The following is a 17763-nucleotide window of genomic DNA, read 5'->3' as shown; positions in this document are numbered from 1 at the left end:
CGAGGCCAGGGCACGCCGCTCCGCGTCCCGACGCCGTCTCGTGGTTAGGAGCTCCTCTCTGCTCCGGCGTCTCCGCCTCTCGCTTGGCCTTGAACCGTTCGTTCTTCCTGTCTTCAGCGGCCAGCCGCCAGGCCGCAACCTCGGGGGCGGACGAGTTGAGATTCTCCATTCTACAGCGTCACTCGGCAGCGGCCCGACTGCGCGTCTCTATCACCCTTCATTTGCAAGGCGACGCAACCTCCTTGTGCATGCCAGGTAGCGCGCACCGTGCATTCGCACAGCTGGCGATGCGGCGGCGGCACGCGTTGTGACTATGGTGTAGTGACGTCACTCGGCTCCTCGTCCATGCGCAAAGCTGGGGAAGCGAAGCTGTAGGACCGGCGGCGAGGCTTGCGCCAAGTGCGTGCGCGCTGTGACGTCATTCGGCTCACGCATGCGCAGAACTGCACCTGTTGGAAGTATACAAAACGGCGAAACTGTGGACAATGTAGCTCTCGCTACAAAACAAAGCATTACATAAATGCGTCGAGTGAAAATTGACGATAGACTATCTGGTATTTGGTATTGGGGTTTAACATCCCAATCCGACTCGGGCTATGAGAGACGCAGTGTAGTGTAGGGATCTGGAAATTTCGACCACCTGGGGTTCTTCAATGTGAACTGGCATTGCACAGTACACGGCCGCCTTGCGTTGCGCCTCGACCTACAGCGCGTTGCACAATTAGAGGTGCGCTGTAGAATGCTTCTCCCAGCTAGACCGCGGAATCCTCGCATTTCAAATTTCGCACAGAAATGGAATTTTGTCGTTAGGATTTTTTAACACGAAATTTGTTAGGGGTACCTGCATGATTCAATCAAAAGAATTCGGATGCTCTTACCGTATGCGGCGGCGACGAAGCGAAAGAAAGCATCGCCCCCACGTGAACACCAGAGGCGACATCTCCTCCCGTCAACCATGCTCCCAGTCGGCCCACCAGTTGTGCCTCTTCGGCTATGACGACGATGTGACAACCATTTTCCCAGACGCGTACTCTGCGGAGCGGGTACGGCAGATTATCAGCAGCTACTGCACTGTTAGCGGGGCGCGCCTAAACAAACGCAAATCCTCTGCTATGCACCTGAACAGCGGCACTTTCGCAGTCGCAGGCATAACAGTAGTACGAGAAACCAGAATGCTTGGGTTCTTTGACCAGAAAGGGCCCTCCACAACGAACTGGAAAGCAACCGAAGACAAACTCGTCAGTAAGGCCATGGACTTGAGTTTACTACGTTGCCCTCTCACAGGATATATGCAACCATCATTTGTTACCTCCGTATCCGCACAATTAGTGTCACTGCCAGCATCCCGCAGTACAAAAAGAGGCTGCTCAGCGCCATTTTTCGATTTCTGTGGTAGGGCGCCCAAGACAATTTTAGGCGTCCTGTCGTCCCCCAGTGAAGACAGAGGAGGCCTCGGCATCCCAGACCTCATGGTCCTGACTGGAGCATTGCACGTCAGATGGACAGCGAGAGCAGTAAAGTGCGACATACCACGGACAAGGACGTTCACCACCTACTTACTGTCAACCAGGCTCACGGCCTTTTACCAGGTAAACTCTGTCGCATAACTCTCCTCGTGCTGGGACGCCGCTCTCTTTTTATTGTATGGCTGCGGAGGAATTGCTACTGCTGAAAACGAAGCCAGAGGAAGATTTATTTTGAATTTATAGGAAGGGAAAGGCGCGGTAACTGCCTCACTTGTTTTCTGTGGACACCTCAACCGCGCCGTAAGGAAAGAGAGAAAGGTGGGAGTGAAAGTGGAAAGAGGAGGCGTAGTGGAGGGCTACGGAGTAATTTCGACAACCTGGGGATATTTAAGGTGCGATGACATCGCACAGCACACGGACGCCTCTTCGTTTCGCCTCCATCGAAACGCAGCCGCCGAGGTCGGGTTCGAACCCGGGTACTCCGGCACAGTAGTCGGGTGTCTTACCACTGTACCACCCCGGCGGGGCGCGGACAGAAGAGAAAATAGAGAAGAAAGAAAAAGAAGAGGGAGAGAAAGACGCGCGCACCGCAACAACAGCCGTCGTCCACCACCTAAGCGGTGGCGGGTGCAATGACGGCCTACAACATGTAACAATTTGGTGGCTGGCCAGCCCCCGCCGCAAGCGGCGCGGACCAACCGTCCTAGCCCCGCAGGGCCAGGAACAGCCACCCTTCACCACCCTCCGGCTCATACTGTAAAGCCAAAAGCTGTCAGCGCAAGCGGCGGCCCCGCCGGGGTGGTGCAGTGGTAAGACGCCCAACTACTGTGCCGGAGTACCCGGGTTCGAACCCGAACTTGGCGGCTGCGTTTCGACGGAGGCGAAACGAAGAGGCGTCCGTGTGCTGTGCGATGTCAGCGCACGTTAAAGATCCCCAGGTGGTCGAAATTACTCCGTAGTCCTCCACTACGGCTCCTATTTCTCTCGTTCCACTTTCACTCCCACCTTTCTCCCTTCCTTTACTGCGCGGTTAAGGTGTCCACAGAAAACAAGTGAGACTGTTACCGCGTCTTCCCTTCCTATAAATGTGGCTCAGCTACAGAGCCAGTAGCAGGCCCGTGTATTTTCTTTTCCTTCTTCCTACAGCCACAATAACAACACCGCGCACATTTTTCTTTAGTGTATTCTCCCTACCTCACTCCTGGATCACCGGAAAAAACTGTCTGAGCTAGCAGGAATACCACACCCCATCGTACGCTATCTTAACTGGCCACACAGGGCTCACTTGGAGACATTGAGGCCAGCCTGCAGCAGGCGGAGACTATAGTAGACCGCTATGCTAGCCGCTGCGGCCTTCAATGCTCCCCACAGAAATCGGAATTTGTGCACATCCACCCCTCTCCCAAATGCACTACTAAAACACAAGAAGTCCGAGTACTGGGACTCTCCATTCACCAACACCGCAAGCCAGACACCACACTGGCTAAACTCCGTAAGGTGGGGGACCAGGTGGGCCGCATGGTCCGCCGGGTTTCCAATAAACTCGGGTGGTTACGAAGCAAGGATGCTTTACGGCTGGCAAACGCCTTCGTAACCAGTTGAATCCTGTATTCGACTCCATATCTCCACCTGCGGAAGCAAGATGAGGATGCCCTCGAGGTCATTCTCCGCAAAATCATTAAGGGGGCCCTCGATAATCCGGTGAATACCTCAAACCAGGGCCTCATGGCGCTGGGAATGGTGAACACCTTCAGGGAATTGAGGGAAGCGCACCTCAAAAATCAATATACGCGTTTGTCGAACGCAGTCGGGCCGCCGCTTTCTTGCCCGGCTCCACATCAAACATACGACACTTATGGAAGAACGGGCACGCATTCCAGCGCCGTGGAGATGCGCCCTCCGCGCACGCCCTCTTCCCGCCAAAATGGCACGTGAAGACCATGATGGCAGACGCCTGGCGCGGGCGGAAGCCCTGGCACGCCATTATGGTTCTAAACCCGGCGTTTTTTATGTGGACGCCTCTGGCCCGCACCAAGGGGGGTGGTACACGGCCGCAGTCGTCCACGAGGCGAAAACAGTCAACGGTCTGTGCTTCAGGGCCCGCAACATAACTCATGCTGAGAAGGTCGCCATAGCATTGGCTGCTTCCCACTCTGACTCCAAAGATATAATTTCCGACTTGCGAGGGGCCTGTCGGAACGTCGAACAGGGCTGGACCCCTTATCTAGCCTACCGAATACTTCAACATAGCTCCTACATTGGGGACCCCGCTACCCGATATATTATTTGGGCTCCTGCTCATCAGGGGCTGGCTGGAAACGAGGCTGCCGACGCCGCCGCCCGCGCGCTCTCTCTCCGGGAAGTTTCCTCCTCCTCCCCCTCCGACCAGGACGCTGATCCTAATCAGGCTTATACATTCAAAGATATTGTAAATTACTACCAATCTAGCCGCAGCCTTTACCCCCGCCCATGTAAAGGCCTTTCAAAGGCGGATGAGCGGCTCTTACTCCGCCTCTATACCAACACACTGCTGTGCCCAGCAGCTGTAAAACTCTTCGACCCTGCTTTCTCTGGCAGCTGCCTGCACTGTGGGGTGGTGTCTTCGGACATCTACCACATGGTGTGGGCTTGCCCCTCAAATCCGGCTATCCCTCCTCACCCCAACCCGACCCGGGAGGACTGGGAGGCGACCCTGCTCGGTTGCTCCGACCTGAAGGCCCAACGGGCCTTAGTCGCGCGAGCCCCAGCGGCGGCAGACGCCACTGGGGTCCCGAACTAGGGACCTCCACCTAGTGTTTGTGAGGGTTGGCCCCTTCAGGGTCAGCTCATGCATAATCTCCTGTATTTGTATCCTATATAAATGTTTTCTACCACCAACGAAGCACGAAAGCGACTCGTCCTGACTCTCGTTGAAATACATTATCAAATCTGGATCGCGAAATGCGGAGTAGTCTACAGCGCGCAAACACACTTACTACTCGATGTGAAGAAGAAAATTAGGAAGGAGCTGTGGTTTCATCTTGAATGCGAAAGACGCCCCGTCGGCAAGAAAAAAGTCTGCGTAGAATGGGGACATCACTTGACAATTTTCAAGGAATAAATTGGAAACATCGAAGTCAGATATTTGAAGGTATACTCGCGTCTGGCTTTGACCCGCCGGGGTGGTGGTGGTGGTGGTAAAAATATTATTTCGTGAAGGCCAAAAAATAAAACTATGTTGCCGCCATTCCGTGGGTGGTCTTCCGGCTGCTGGTCGTGGCCTCCAGGTCACGCCTGGCGGCGACGTCCGCTGCCCAGGTCGTAAGCCGCTGTTGAATATGCGGCTCCGAGCTGGCCAAAGCAGACTCACACAGCTGCGGGCTGTTTGCCAGGAGACGGGGGGAAAGTGCGCCTGACAAGAGTACAAAATGTGAGCATAGTCTGCTCGGGGAGAGCTGCAAAGCGTGCATTTGGGCGATAAGGCACCGGGGTGAATGAGGGCAAGGCATGCAGGGGGGAGGAAAGTGTGGTCCTGTAAATGGCTCCACGTATTCTGCTCGATTTTAGATAGAGACTTGTGAGGGGGAAGGAGGGATAAGCGGACCCGCCGGGGTAGTGCGGACGTGGTGCACTAGGAATGCGACGCCGCCACGTAGGGGATAAGCCTGATTGTAGAGCTCCTTGGCTAGGAAAAGCCCACTCACCGAAACAACCCCCTCCTTCCTTTACCCTCACAGCAGGGCTCACCTGGTGCAGTCTTCTTCCCATGTGACAAGGCAAGCAGAATGAGTGGCATTTGAAATTGGTTTACATGACTGAAAACGCGCAGTCTCAGTAACAATTGTCCGGATCGACACGAGCCGTGTCTTAATGGAAGGGAGGACGGTGGGAGGGAAAATGACTGAATTACCGTAGTGGAGGGCTTTGGAATCGCACTTTAGTGGTCCAAACTGCCCCTAGAATTTTTACCGGGGTGGTGATGGGTGGCTGTTCCTAGCCCTACGGGGCTGGGACGGTAGGTCAACGCCACTTGCGGCGGGGGCTAGCCAGCCACCGAATGTTTATCTGTTGTAGACCGTCACTGCACCCGCCACTGCTCAGGTGGTGGACGACGGCAGTTGTTGCGGAGCGCGTCTTTCTCTCCCTCTTCTTTTTCCTTTCTTTGCTTTATCTCTTGTGTCCGCACGAGGCAGCCGAGGTGGCCCCGCCGGGGTGGTGCAGTGGTAAGACGCCCGACTACTGCACGAGGAGGCGTCCGTGTGCTGTGCGATGTCAGCGCACGTTAAAAATCTTCAGGTGGTCGAAATTACACCGTAGCCCTCCACTACGGCTCCTCTTTCTGTCTTTCCACTTTCACTCCCACCTTCCTCCCTTCCCTTACGGCGCGATTGAGGTGTCCACAAAAAACAAGCGAGACAGTTACCGCGCCTTTCCCTTCCTATAAATCAGTCAATCAGGTGGATCAGCTACAGAGCCAGTAGCAGGCCCGTGTATTTTCTTTTACTTCTTCCTACAGCCACTACAACAACAATTTTTGCCATAAATCGTTTATATTTCGCTAAAGGGCTTTGTGAAACGTTCATTCATTCATTCATAAACCTTTATTCATGAGGATGACCTGAGGCCTAGAGGGGAAGGGGGTGGGTTAGGTGAGGTTGAGGGCGCCAGACTCCGACATGAAGTCTAGCAGGGCACTAAGCTTGCGCTGGGCGTTGGTATTGGGGGCTGTCCAGTCTTCGTAGCTCTGAATGTGGTGAGCAGATGTGTAGCGTGCGCGGAGGCCAGCCGTGCCAGGACAGGTCCAGACCAAGTGCTGCAGGTCAACGGAGTCAGCAGGGCAGTTGGGGCAGCTGATCTTGGTTCGGCGCCATTGACTCAGGATGTCCGGTGTGTACGCTGCACCGGCTAGCGCCTTGTGAGTTAGAACTTGGGCTGGACGAGAGAGGCCGGAAGGGATCGGAGGATTAATACCGGGGACAAGGTCCCGCAACAAACCCCTCCGCTCATGTTTAAGCCGCGTGATGACAGAGTCCGGTATTATGAAGGAGACGGGAGAACAGTAAGGGTGGTCCGAGTTGGGACGGGCCCACATCAAGGCTATGCCGGCGGTCTTCCTCTAGCTGCGCGCCAGCGGCATCGTGGGCCATTCTGTTCCCAGTCCCTTGTGCGTGATGTCCAGGTGTCCAATGTATTCGTACCGAGACTTGTGAGGTCTCTCGCAGGTATCGGCAGCGCTCTTTGATGCTGTGTTGTACCGAGGTCTTGTAAGAACGGGCTTTCAGGGTTTTTATAGCCTCTTGACTGTCGGTGTAGATGTGGATGAAACGATCTGTTCCTTTGGTGCAGTGTTGAAGGGCCTCGTCGATGGCTGTTAATTCGAGTTCAGTTGCGGACCAGTACCTGCGACCACTGTGGCTCGTGGCGTGCAGCTGTGAACCCTCTTGGTAGTAAGCAGTGGTTGCAAACGTGATGCCGGTGTCATCGTCATGATATAGGGCGGCGTCGGTATAAATGCGGAGACCGATGTGCTGGTCTTGTGTATCAATTATGTGGCGTTGTCGGTGATCTCTTTCCGGTCCTTTGGTGTTGGTTGGAATGGGTTTTGGATCTGTTACCAATGTTTCTGTCCATGGTGCTGTAAGGTGGTCCAATATGGGCAGGTGTAGGTTAGCTTCGTCAAAGATTCGAGTGAGGAGGCGATGCCCGTTGGGTGTGTGACGCAGGCGAGTTTCATGATTGGCTCGGTGCGTAGCAATAAGTGCATCCACTGGTGGGAGCTGAGCGAATCTGTGGAGCTCCGTGATGCGCGTGTGTACGGGTAGACCAGTTATAACCCTCAAGGCAGAGTTATAAAGTAAGCCAAGTGTCTTGTAATTGGCTGCGGTCAAGTCAAAGTAAGGGGCACCGTAGCGGAGCTTAGCGAGCAGAATAGCGACGGTGAGGCGACGCGCTACCTCCGTCCCTGCGCCCCCACTCTTGCTGCTGAGCCGTTTGATTAAGTGGAGCGTTGGCCTCCATGGAGATTTTAGCTGAAGGATCCAATCCTTAGCAGTACCATGCTGATTAATGGGAACGCCAAGTATCCGGAGATAACCTTCGGGGGGTTGTGCGATGTTTTGACCGCCGAAGTGAAGGTTGACGTCCACGCCGCCAGGCGGTGGATGTATGAACAGAAATTTAGTTTTTTCTGGGGATGGACGCATGCCTGTAGAATGAAGTTCAATCTCGATTGTATCTAGTGCTAGATGCAGCGTCTCCGTTTGTTCTCGAGCCGTATTACGGTACGTGGTCCAGAGCGTGATGTCGTCCGCATATATTGTGAACCATAGGCCATCGATTTTGTCTAGTTGCCATGCGATTTTCGCCATGACGATGTTAAATAAGGTGGGGGAAATGACTGAGCCCTGAGGCACACCCGTGCGGTTTGTAAAATGTTGTGCCGTGTGATTGGTATCGATTTGAATTTCATAGGTTCTATTACTCAGGAAGGATTTCACAAAGTTGATGACGCGGGCTCCAACTCCAGTGTGGATTAGCGCGTCGACAATGGCTTGATGGCTGATGGTATCGAACGCCTTGTGTAAATCGACAGCTACGAGTATGTCAGGACGGCCTTTGCACCATCGGCGTGCTCTGTTCAGGTTGGTGTTTAGAAGATAAAGGCTGTCCTGTGTTCCTAGCTGAGGGCGGAAGCCAGTCTGGAACGGGTGAAAGTAATTTGAGGTCTGAAGGTAATGTGTAAGTCGATTGGTGACCATGCGTTCCATTAGCTTACAGACGGTTGATGTTAGAGAGATCGGTCGCAAGTTGGCAAGTTGCGTGGGGTGTTTTCCAGGCTTGGGAATGGGGACGACTACCGAGTGTTTCCAATGTGGTGGTAGGCAGCCCGTATCCCAGTGCTGGTTGATGAGGTCAAGCAATTTTTCCTTAGTAGGTGTGCTGGAGTTCCGGAGCATGCTCCAAGTGATGCCATCTTTGCCGGGAGCGCTGTTCTTTTTAACTTGTGAAAGAGCATATTCGAATTCAAATGTGTTAAAGGGGGCGTTAATGCCAGTAGAGTCTGTGGATGGAACAGGTGCATAGGTGTCAGGTGGGGGTGGTGAGGCGGGTTGCGGAAAGAAAGTGCGGGCTGCCTCCTGTTCAAGCTCGGTAGCAGTCTGACTAGTGCGGAGGAGAAGGGTTTCTCTGGTATTTGCGGATTTGCTCTTCCCGTTCATGGCCCGGAATACTCTCCACAGCTTGCTGGTGTTGGTCCTATAGGATAAAGTGCTACAAAAGTCAAGCCATCGACTTCTGCTAAGGCGTTTGCTATAGCGGCGTGCCTCAGCAGTGAGGCGACGAAGTTTTAGAAGCTTTTTGTATTCTCTTCCAGATTGGAGATAATCGAGTTCGGCTTGTTTTCTGCTTTCCCATAGATTAAGCAGGTGAGGGTCGGGCACAGGAACGTCTTCTGTTACTTGTGTGATTGCAGTGGCTGAATCACGGGCGCGTTGAAGGAGTGTTTCGACTGGCAGTTCGGCGAGATGATCGTCTAAAGCCTGTCGGAAGTTTTTCCAATTGATGGTACGAGTATTTCGTTTGCGGCGGCGCAGATTGGACTGGAGCTGTATCCATATAGGGTAATGATCACTGCCCATTGTTACAGGGCCACATCGCCAATCTTGGATAATGTTGTTGGAGTGCCAGGTCAGATCCGGAGACGTATCATGTTGACCAGGATGCATGCCTCGTCGTGTCGGATAATCGGTGTCATTGCCAAGGTATAGTCCCGCTACCTCTGTGGATGTGATGTGCAGACGCGTTCCGAGAAGACTGGAGCGTCTGTAACCCCATGTTTGATGCTGCGCGTTGAAGTCCCCGCCAATGAGCATCTCGTCTTTAGGATGAGCGTCGCGAAGTTTCCGTATCCAGTCAAAACTGACTTCGTGAGGCTTTGCGTGGGGTCTGACGTATGCGCTGACAACTACAAGATGTTTGCGGTTGTATCGCACTCGCGCTGCTACGATTTCTTGGTGCGGTGAGCAGAACGCGGATGTGTCAAGTTGGGCATGGGGAGTATTTTTATGAATAAATATAGCAGCTTGAGCGCGGATTACAGGGGCGTTTTGGCAACGAGGCGTATGCATAATACTTGGAGAATAAAGTGCCTTGTAGTGACGGATTCCAGGGGATGTTCCGTTTGTTTCTTGAAGAAGGAGAATTGGGGGGCAGCCTTTGCGCTCAAACAAGAGATTGAGTTCGTGCGCACAGGTTGCTAGGCTTCGGCAGTTCCAGTGAAGGACATCAGGTACGGTTTCGATTGAGGCGGTAGCCATGTTAATCGGTGGGGCGAGGCGGATGTTTATCGACCGCAGCTATGTTGGGACGCTTTGGAGCGGGAGGGCCGTTTTCTAGAGCGTCTAGGCGTTGTGCGAGGTGAGCCTGGTCATTCCGTATAAGCTGTTGTTCGGCTGTGAGTTGCGTTTGGGCATTATTCAGTTGCTTAAGTTGGCTGCTAATAGTGTCGAGGACGGTAAGCTGCGTCATGACAGTTGCAAGTTGTGCTAAAATCTTTTCTTGTGCGACTTGCTGTGCTTCGTAAGCGTCAACTCGTTTCGTGAGAGCGGCCAGTGCTGCAGATACTGTGTCGACTGATGTGGTGGTGGGCGAATCACAATTGATCTGCGTTGCGGAAAGAGGGTTTTGCGGTGCGCTAGGAGGCGCTGTCTGATTTCGCGGGGCGTCTGGCACTGGAGAGGCTGTTGAAGAAAACTTAGAAGGTGGGGATGTGCCAGTCAAAGGGGCAGATTTTTTAAACCATACTGAGGCTTGACGAAGTTTCGCCTCATTGTCTTTGACCTGTTTGGCCTCGAGGAGCTGTTGGAACGCTAACTGCTTGTCCAGCATGAGGGAACGCGCGCGTTCGAGATCAGCTTGTGCTTTGGCGAGTGCCTTGTCTAGATCAGACGCGACCTGTAGATCCAATGGTTGTAATTTCTGTTGCGAGTTGCTTGAGGCGGATTCTTCGCTGTTTTTTTTTTTTACTGTTATGTGACTCTTTGAGAGTTTTTTAGGGTGAGTTGTAGTTGTGATGTAGAACAGGTAATCTCAGATGAGCCGGTGTCATTGCCGAGGTTATTGCTGTGTGACCGGGCCTGCGTCGGCGGCGGGACTGACGATTTCTTAGAGGGGCATGTTGTGCTGGTAGCAAGATGACCCTGTACTTTACACCTAACACAGTATGGCAAGGTGCAGGCCGCGTCTCCAATATGTGCAGTTCCACAACGGCCGCATACAGCGGCGTTCGGACAGAACGCTTGCATGTGTCCTGCTTCGTGACAATGAAGGCACACAACAGGTCGATGTTCGAACGGGTATGCCTTTACAGGACAGTTGTAATAATAAACACGTTTCGGTATGCTCGGGGCTTCCATTGTAATTAGGGCAGTGTTCGATTTCCCAAGCATGCGTGCGGCAAGTATGGTTCCATGCGGCGAAAAAATATTGGCAATCAAATCTTTGCTGGAGCTGCCTGGCTCGATGGAATGCAACACAAAGCGTACAGTGTTTTTAGGCGGTGCCATGTAGCTGGTAACTCCAACTGAGCCCCATGTGGGGTCGCAAAGCGTCCGAAGATGGCGGGTTATGTTTACAGCATGCTCCGATTCTTTCACGATTGCCGTTATTGTATTGCTGCGACTGTCAGGTCGGTACACTGCAAGTTTGGCAAGGCTGGGGTCTATGGCGTGCTGGTTGAGTAATGTTGCTAGTCGGGCACGTGGGAATGATGAGATGTCTCGGCGTTCCGTGGGTTTAATAACTACCACATGGTAAGGCATGTCTCTCAACATTTAAAAATTGGCTTGCTTACGTTGCTGCAGAAGACGTTTCTTGCCGGGCACAGTCTGCCACTGGTGCGGGTTGTTGGCCTGTGTGTCGTCATCCACGTAGGAACTCCATTTCGCCTGTAGATCGGTGCGGTAGGTGGTAACTGTTTGCAGGTTCTCGGGCGTCAAGTAGCTGGCGTTCGTACTGGCACAGGGGGGTTGCTGGGCGTCAGTGTCCATCGGGTCAGTGAACTCGGCATCAGCCGAGACATCCGGCATAGCGTTGTAGCGAGGGCTGCTAGGCCTAACAGGCCTAGCGTCGTCTTTTTCGAGCGTGTGGCTGTATATGTAAAAAGCCGTCTAAAACATACCCGGGATTGCTGCCGATGTCAGTTGAGCACAAGAACTCTGTTATAAGTTCCGGGTTTAGAATTAGAGATAGCGGGCGGCTAAAGAAGCATCCGTCAGCTATGAGGGCCAAGCGGGCCAAGTGAAACGTTTTGCACGCTGATCGACATCGGCCAGTGCCACCAAGGTGGCGCTCCATCAGCTCACGCCAGCGCTTATTTCCAGCATGCGCGCATGCTTATTCAGAAGCGTAATCAACGTTCAACCATTGGCCGCGCGTTCTTCGCGCTTTGGGATACTCGAGCATTAGGCGGTGTCTACTACCTATTGTGAGGGCGGTCGCTAAGCTGGTGGGCTGTTTACTGTATCAGCATTTTGGTGCTTTGAGGCGGCAGAGAAAACATTGTTTGGGGAAGCTCAGATATGGCATCGGTGGCAGGAAGAGCTGTAGACCTTAGGCCTAATGCTTTCTATGGGATCGCCAATGATGTGGACTATTATCGGACGCGCTTTTTAAGGCCACAGTCTTCAAGAGTCTACTGCGATCAATTGTGCTGGCACATAGGGATGCTCCACTGCTGTCACGTCATCTGCGCCGAGTACCTGTCGCAGAGCCAGTACCGCACCTATTGCGGCGTTTTGTCTTCCGACTTGTTGATGATGCCTTCATGCCTCACCATCTGCGTCGAGGCCTTACCTCGGAGCGACTACTGCACCCATTACGGCGTTTTGTGCTCGGACATGGTGACGCTCTCCCGCTGCCACGTCATCTGCGCCGAGCCCCTGCCTCCGAACCACTACTGCATTTATTGCAGCCAAGTGGTCTTGCACAGGCCAATGTTTCCGGCTACGCCCACTGTACCGAGCGGAACTGCGCTTGCGTTTTGACAGCCATGACTCCAACCAGGATCAGGCCGCACGGCACGTAAGTGAGCGCCGATTCTTCTTTTAATACGGACACATCGCTTAATGAAGCAATTAATCAGAGTGGTAATTACGACACTTGTGAGCAGCTGCTTTAAAAGGAGAACGTGATTAAGTATCCCACAAAGGATGAGACAAAAGATGCACGGGGAATGTGTTAACGCCCATGTTATGGCCTCCTTATTTTCTGTCTGTATCATTGTGCAGTTCGTGCTCCGTATATGAAATAATATAACGACTTCGATGTAGTAACACCTAAGCGTGCACAACGGGTGTTTTATTTCGTTACGCCGTAACCGCCACCTATATTCACACCGCCACAGTCAGAATAAATACAGACGTTCTTACCTCCAGATGTGCCACAACTAAATCTAATCGGCCGTACTCAGAACCATTTCAGCCGCCAGAAACTGCGATCAACGGATCAGCTTCATTGCTGTGCGTGGGGAACAAAGCCTGCGTCCGGGGACAGTGAGACGCGGGACCGCAGCTCATTGTAGTGGTGGTCGGGCCAGTATGCATAGGGTGAAAGTCTGCGGCCTCATTAAGCGCAGTGGGCAGACCAGCAAAGCAAAGTCATCTGTGTTACTGGGGCCGAATTACTCTATAGTGACATTACAATATATTAGAGGGGCTTTAGCGACTAAAGTAGTGAAAGGCGAAAGCCTGATAAGTCTCCTCTTGTCTAGCGTTCCTGCCATCTGCAATCCCACACTTGAACGCGCACCAAGGAACGCCACGTGACAGGAGCGATGGCGCACCATCCAAACGTAGACTTGTCAGAGAGTGTGTGACAGATACTGCGCCTTTGCTCGAAAAGTCTCATCTTGTCTAGCGTTCCTGCTATCTGCAATCCCACATTTGAACGCATGCCAAGGAACGCCACGCGACAGCCGCCGCAAAAGCGGGAGGCACTTTGTCCACGACAGTATGAGCCATTGAAGGCTTTCGCCTTAAAAACTATCACAAATGTGTCACAAACTAGCGGTTAGCCCCGCTTTTATTCGTAGATTTGACCGGTGGGCATGTCGACCACCGGGTGGCGCAGTGGTTACGGCGCTCGACTACTGTTCCGAAGGACGCGGGATCGATTCCCGGCTTCGGCGGCCGCTTTTCGATGGAGGCAAAAAGCAAGGCGTCCGTGTGCTGTGCGATGTCAGTGCACGTTAAAGAACCCCAGTTGGTCTAAATTTCCGGAGTCTTCCACTACGGCGTCTCTCATAGCCTGAGTCGCTTTGGGACGTTAAACCCCACAAACCAAACCAACCATTTGGAGCGGAGGCATATTGACCGGTTTGTGAGATTTTGAGATGTAGCTTTGTTTGGCGACTATTTTGCAAGACCGCAAGGAACTACGGAAAATTCAATGAAACGTTACACGACTACTGTGGTGGGCCATTGCCACAGTTGTATGGTCATGCGCGTTTAAGGTGCCCACTCTCTGACGATAGCTCAGCAGAACGTGTCAACCAACTTTCAATGCGTATCAGTGTCTTCAGATGTAACTTGCGTTTTCAAACTGCTACAAGTTGTATGAGTGGGAAAAACGGTTTTAGTCGTTGTATTCTTCATTGTCATCGTCAGACGCATCAATTGAGTAATACATAGACAAGAAAAAAAAGTGACACGACGTTGACACTTCACAGGCGCCAGCGTAAACTTACGGCTGCAGTGAGCAGGGGGAAGACGTCATGAACACGGGGGCGCATGCTATAAGTACCTATTTTAACGTGATAGCGCTAAAACTCCCTTGCAACGCAGGACTAGCAATCGCAGTTGGCGTTCCGGGGAAATCCGATTTGAGCGCTATGATTATCACATCAGCTGCGGAATTAAACGAAAAAAAAAAAAAAAACTTCTCTACCGCATTGTAACGCATAGGCAGAACATCAGTGCACCTCAGATCTTTTACTTGGTATCAACTTGGTGGTTTGACATTAGGCAATTGCAAGGTGACGAATCTGCGGCTTTTGCGCGTCTGTGGTAAGCGACCGAACAATAAATTTACATTGTTTTGAGGAAAGGAAAGGCACTCTATATGTAGGTGGGAGTGAAAGAACACATGTGCGGTGGTTAAGGGGTGCAGAACCATCTTGGGAGATATCCTCTTGGGAGATATCCTCTTGTATTTGTAAGGACCGGATCTTTGAAGATCCGGTCCTTACAAATACTAGGGGCGAGACGCAGAGCCATCGGCCTGCTGGGTGACATTGGTGCATGTTCAATATCCCCAGGTCCTCTTAACTATCCTGGAGCCTTATACTACGGTACTGTTTTTATTTAATCCTTGCAATTTCACTTTCCTCCCTTCCCGTATACAGTGTCGTTCAGCTGCTCAGCGGGGATTTCGACATATATTGCAGTTTTAATCTAAACCAGTTAGCGCGTCGCTTAAACGTTTGCACACTTTACACCAGAAACAATCAACGCCGTCGCCACTTTAACGCTGCTTTTGCTTTTTCGTCTAAGCGGCAAATAGCAATACTAATTCATCTGCAGCAGTCGCTTAGTAACATCTGCAGTAGGCCTCAAAGGGAAGCATAATGAAATAAACCTGATTGATAGCCATGCATTAACGTGATAACGTTAAATGCCCAGCCCTGCTTGTGAACGATGTAGCGTTGACGAAACGATTGAGCACCTCCTTTGTGAATGCCCTGTTTTTGCATCTGAAAGACATACTTGGCGTACTGCATTGGATCGCCTGGACGCTCACCCTTAACGGAAGCGAAGATCTTGGGAACCTGGCCACAAAAGTCATCTGCGTTCAAAGCCTACAAGACACTTCGCTTTTTAGGAGAGGCTAGGCTGATTGACAGACTGTGACTTTCTCACCTTTTCTCCTCTTCTACTCTCCCCTTTAATCCCTTCATTCCCTTTCCCCAGTGCAGGGTAGCCAACCGGAATTATTTCCGATTAACATCCCTGCCTTTCACCCTCCTTTTCTCCTCCTCCTCCAGGAAATGTGGCTTCAGCGTTCGTGTTTTTTATTTTTTTCTGGTGAAAAAGTATGCACATGGCTCTGGTAGGGGGTAGTTATCGGCTGGCATTGCCGGGCAATCGTGAATTTGCACGTGTCAAGTGGTCACGTGATACAATCAGTTTTTAAGGACAGGGAAATTTACATTTGGTCGGATAGAATCCGCATTTAGGAACATTTGCATTCCAAGTCAGACACATTGCCCGTACAGGTCACGCAAGCGCATTAGTAGGATTGGTTAGCGCGGTTTCCATATTTAAGGCATCCACTTCACCTTGGTCTGACATGGCGTTTTTGCTGAGTGCTCACTCGCATTGCTGGCTGCGTCCCTCATGCACGCACCGTCGGTACCCGTGATGACACTGGCTCACACTCTGACGCTTACATATTATAAAACCCCAGGCGTTCGAAGTTTCCGGAACCATCCACTACGGCGTCCCTCATAGCCTGAGTCAATTTTGTAGGTAAAAACTCACAAACCAAAACAAACGAGATTGAAAATTTATCATGTGCGAAACTTCTTTTGAACTGAAAACTTCACTACGCTAGGTAAAGCCAAGATCACAGTGGCCGCAAGTTTGTTCTTCAAATATGTTTAAATTGTGACGTTGACGCAGTTATGTGTGTGTGTTCACAATTCCGCTGTGTCCACCCAAAAGTGTAATGCGCTTTCCTTTCCGCAGAACCTAACTTCATATATGAGCCCTCCGCGGTGGCCCACAGGTTAAGATGCCTGACTACTGTTCCGGAGTAGCTGGTTTGGAACCAGACCACCGGAAGCTGCGTTTTGACGGAGGCGAAACGGCCCGGGAGGCATACGTCTGCTGTGCGCTGTTACTGCACGCTAGAGATCCCTGGATGTTCAAAATTACTCTGTAGCCCTCCACTACGGCCCCTCTTTCTCTCTTTCTGTTGTCACTTCACCTTGCTCCCTTCAATCCCAGCTCGGTTCATGTGTTCTCGAAAAGTGTGATACTACAGCACCTTTCATTTTCTATTAACCAATTTTCGATTTCTGATACCTCCCGTGGAGACCAACATATTCTGCTATCACAGAGCACACGGACATCTTTTGCATTTCCCTCCTATCGAAACGCGGCCCGGTTTAGAATCGGGCACTCCGAACAGCAGCCGATGAGTAACCATATGGCCTGGCTGTCCCTGCTGCATGACTGTGTCAGTGGTTAGCTAGCACGTGCGACTATGCTGCTTTTCAAAAGCTGTTTGCAGTACTGCTAAAGGTGTAAGAGCAATCTTAGTAGTGCGCGCAACTAATTAAGGCTGCGCGCACTACATGATTGTGCTATTGTGCTCCGCTTCTCTTGTGCCACTGTCACTGACAGAAGCGTGGAAGCGCAGTCATGTAGTGTGCGTCACCCTGATTGGTCCAGATCGCACTTACCTCTAGTAGTGAAGCAAATGACTTGTGAAAAGGAGTGCTTCGATGACGGCGAAGCATGCTGTATTATAATTTTCATTCCTGTCTGCTACCTGCTTTCTTCTCATTTCGCCGTCAAGCTGACGTCCGGACAAATTGAATGAGAACTAGATAATTCCTCCTCATAGAACCCGGCCCCAAGAAGTTCATGGCAACACTCGTGCACGTTGCGCTCACGCGTGACTCTCGTTTAATACATTGGTGCTAGTCGAACGAAAGGTGCAGTAACTGCCATACTCGGTTGATCACACAACCGAGAAAACGATACCGCATAGCTCCGGGCTTTGGATTAATTCCAACCAACTTTTACTCAGTCGCACGAGGTTGCGAAGAAAGGGATAGACGCGATCAGCATATCGCGAATCTAACTTGCTCGTTTAATAATTTATTCTGAGGAAAATTAGATTTTGAGGACTTACATTGTAAGATTTGGCACAGTAGATATGCGTTTTCATCTACTAATTTCATGATTTATGAGGGCTCCATGAAACCTGAAATGTCATTCTACAGAAAGCACGCACAAGATACAATTTTCGGTTGACATTATAAAATAAAAGGTTAGAGACACATTCGTTAGGCCATTGCTGATAAGTGCTCCGTAGGATTGAGCGGAACCGAGCGCCAGAAATGTGGGTTATGATGACGTATTCAGCACCCCACGACTGATAATAAATTCCCCGTCATAGTGACTAGATGGCGAGGCATCATGCGGGCCTGTGCGGTACGAGCCGCTGCAGTTTTTATACAAAGCTGCCGGTGGTTCTGTGAACTGCCAGTCGCGCGGGAAATATTCATGAATGCAGTTGAGGCGCGCATGCGGGA

Source organism: Amblyomma maculatum, chromosome 3 (assembly GCF_055883805.1).
Source record: "Amblyomma maculatum isolate TAMU_Amacu chromosome 3, ASM5588380v1, whole genome shotgun sequence".
NCBI classification, from domain to species: Eukaryota; Metazoa; Arthropoda; class Arachnida; order Ixodida; family Ixodidae; genus Amblyomma; species Amblyomma maculatum.
Note: the sequence above shows the minus strand (reverse complement) of the source record.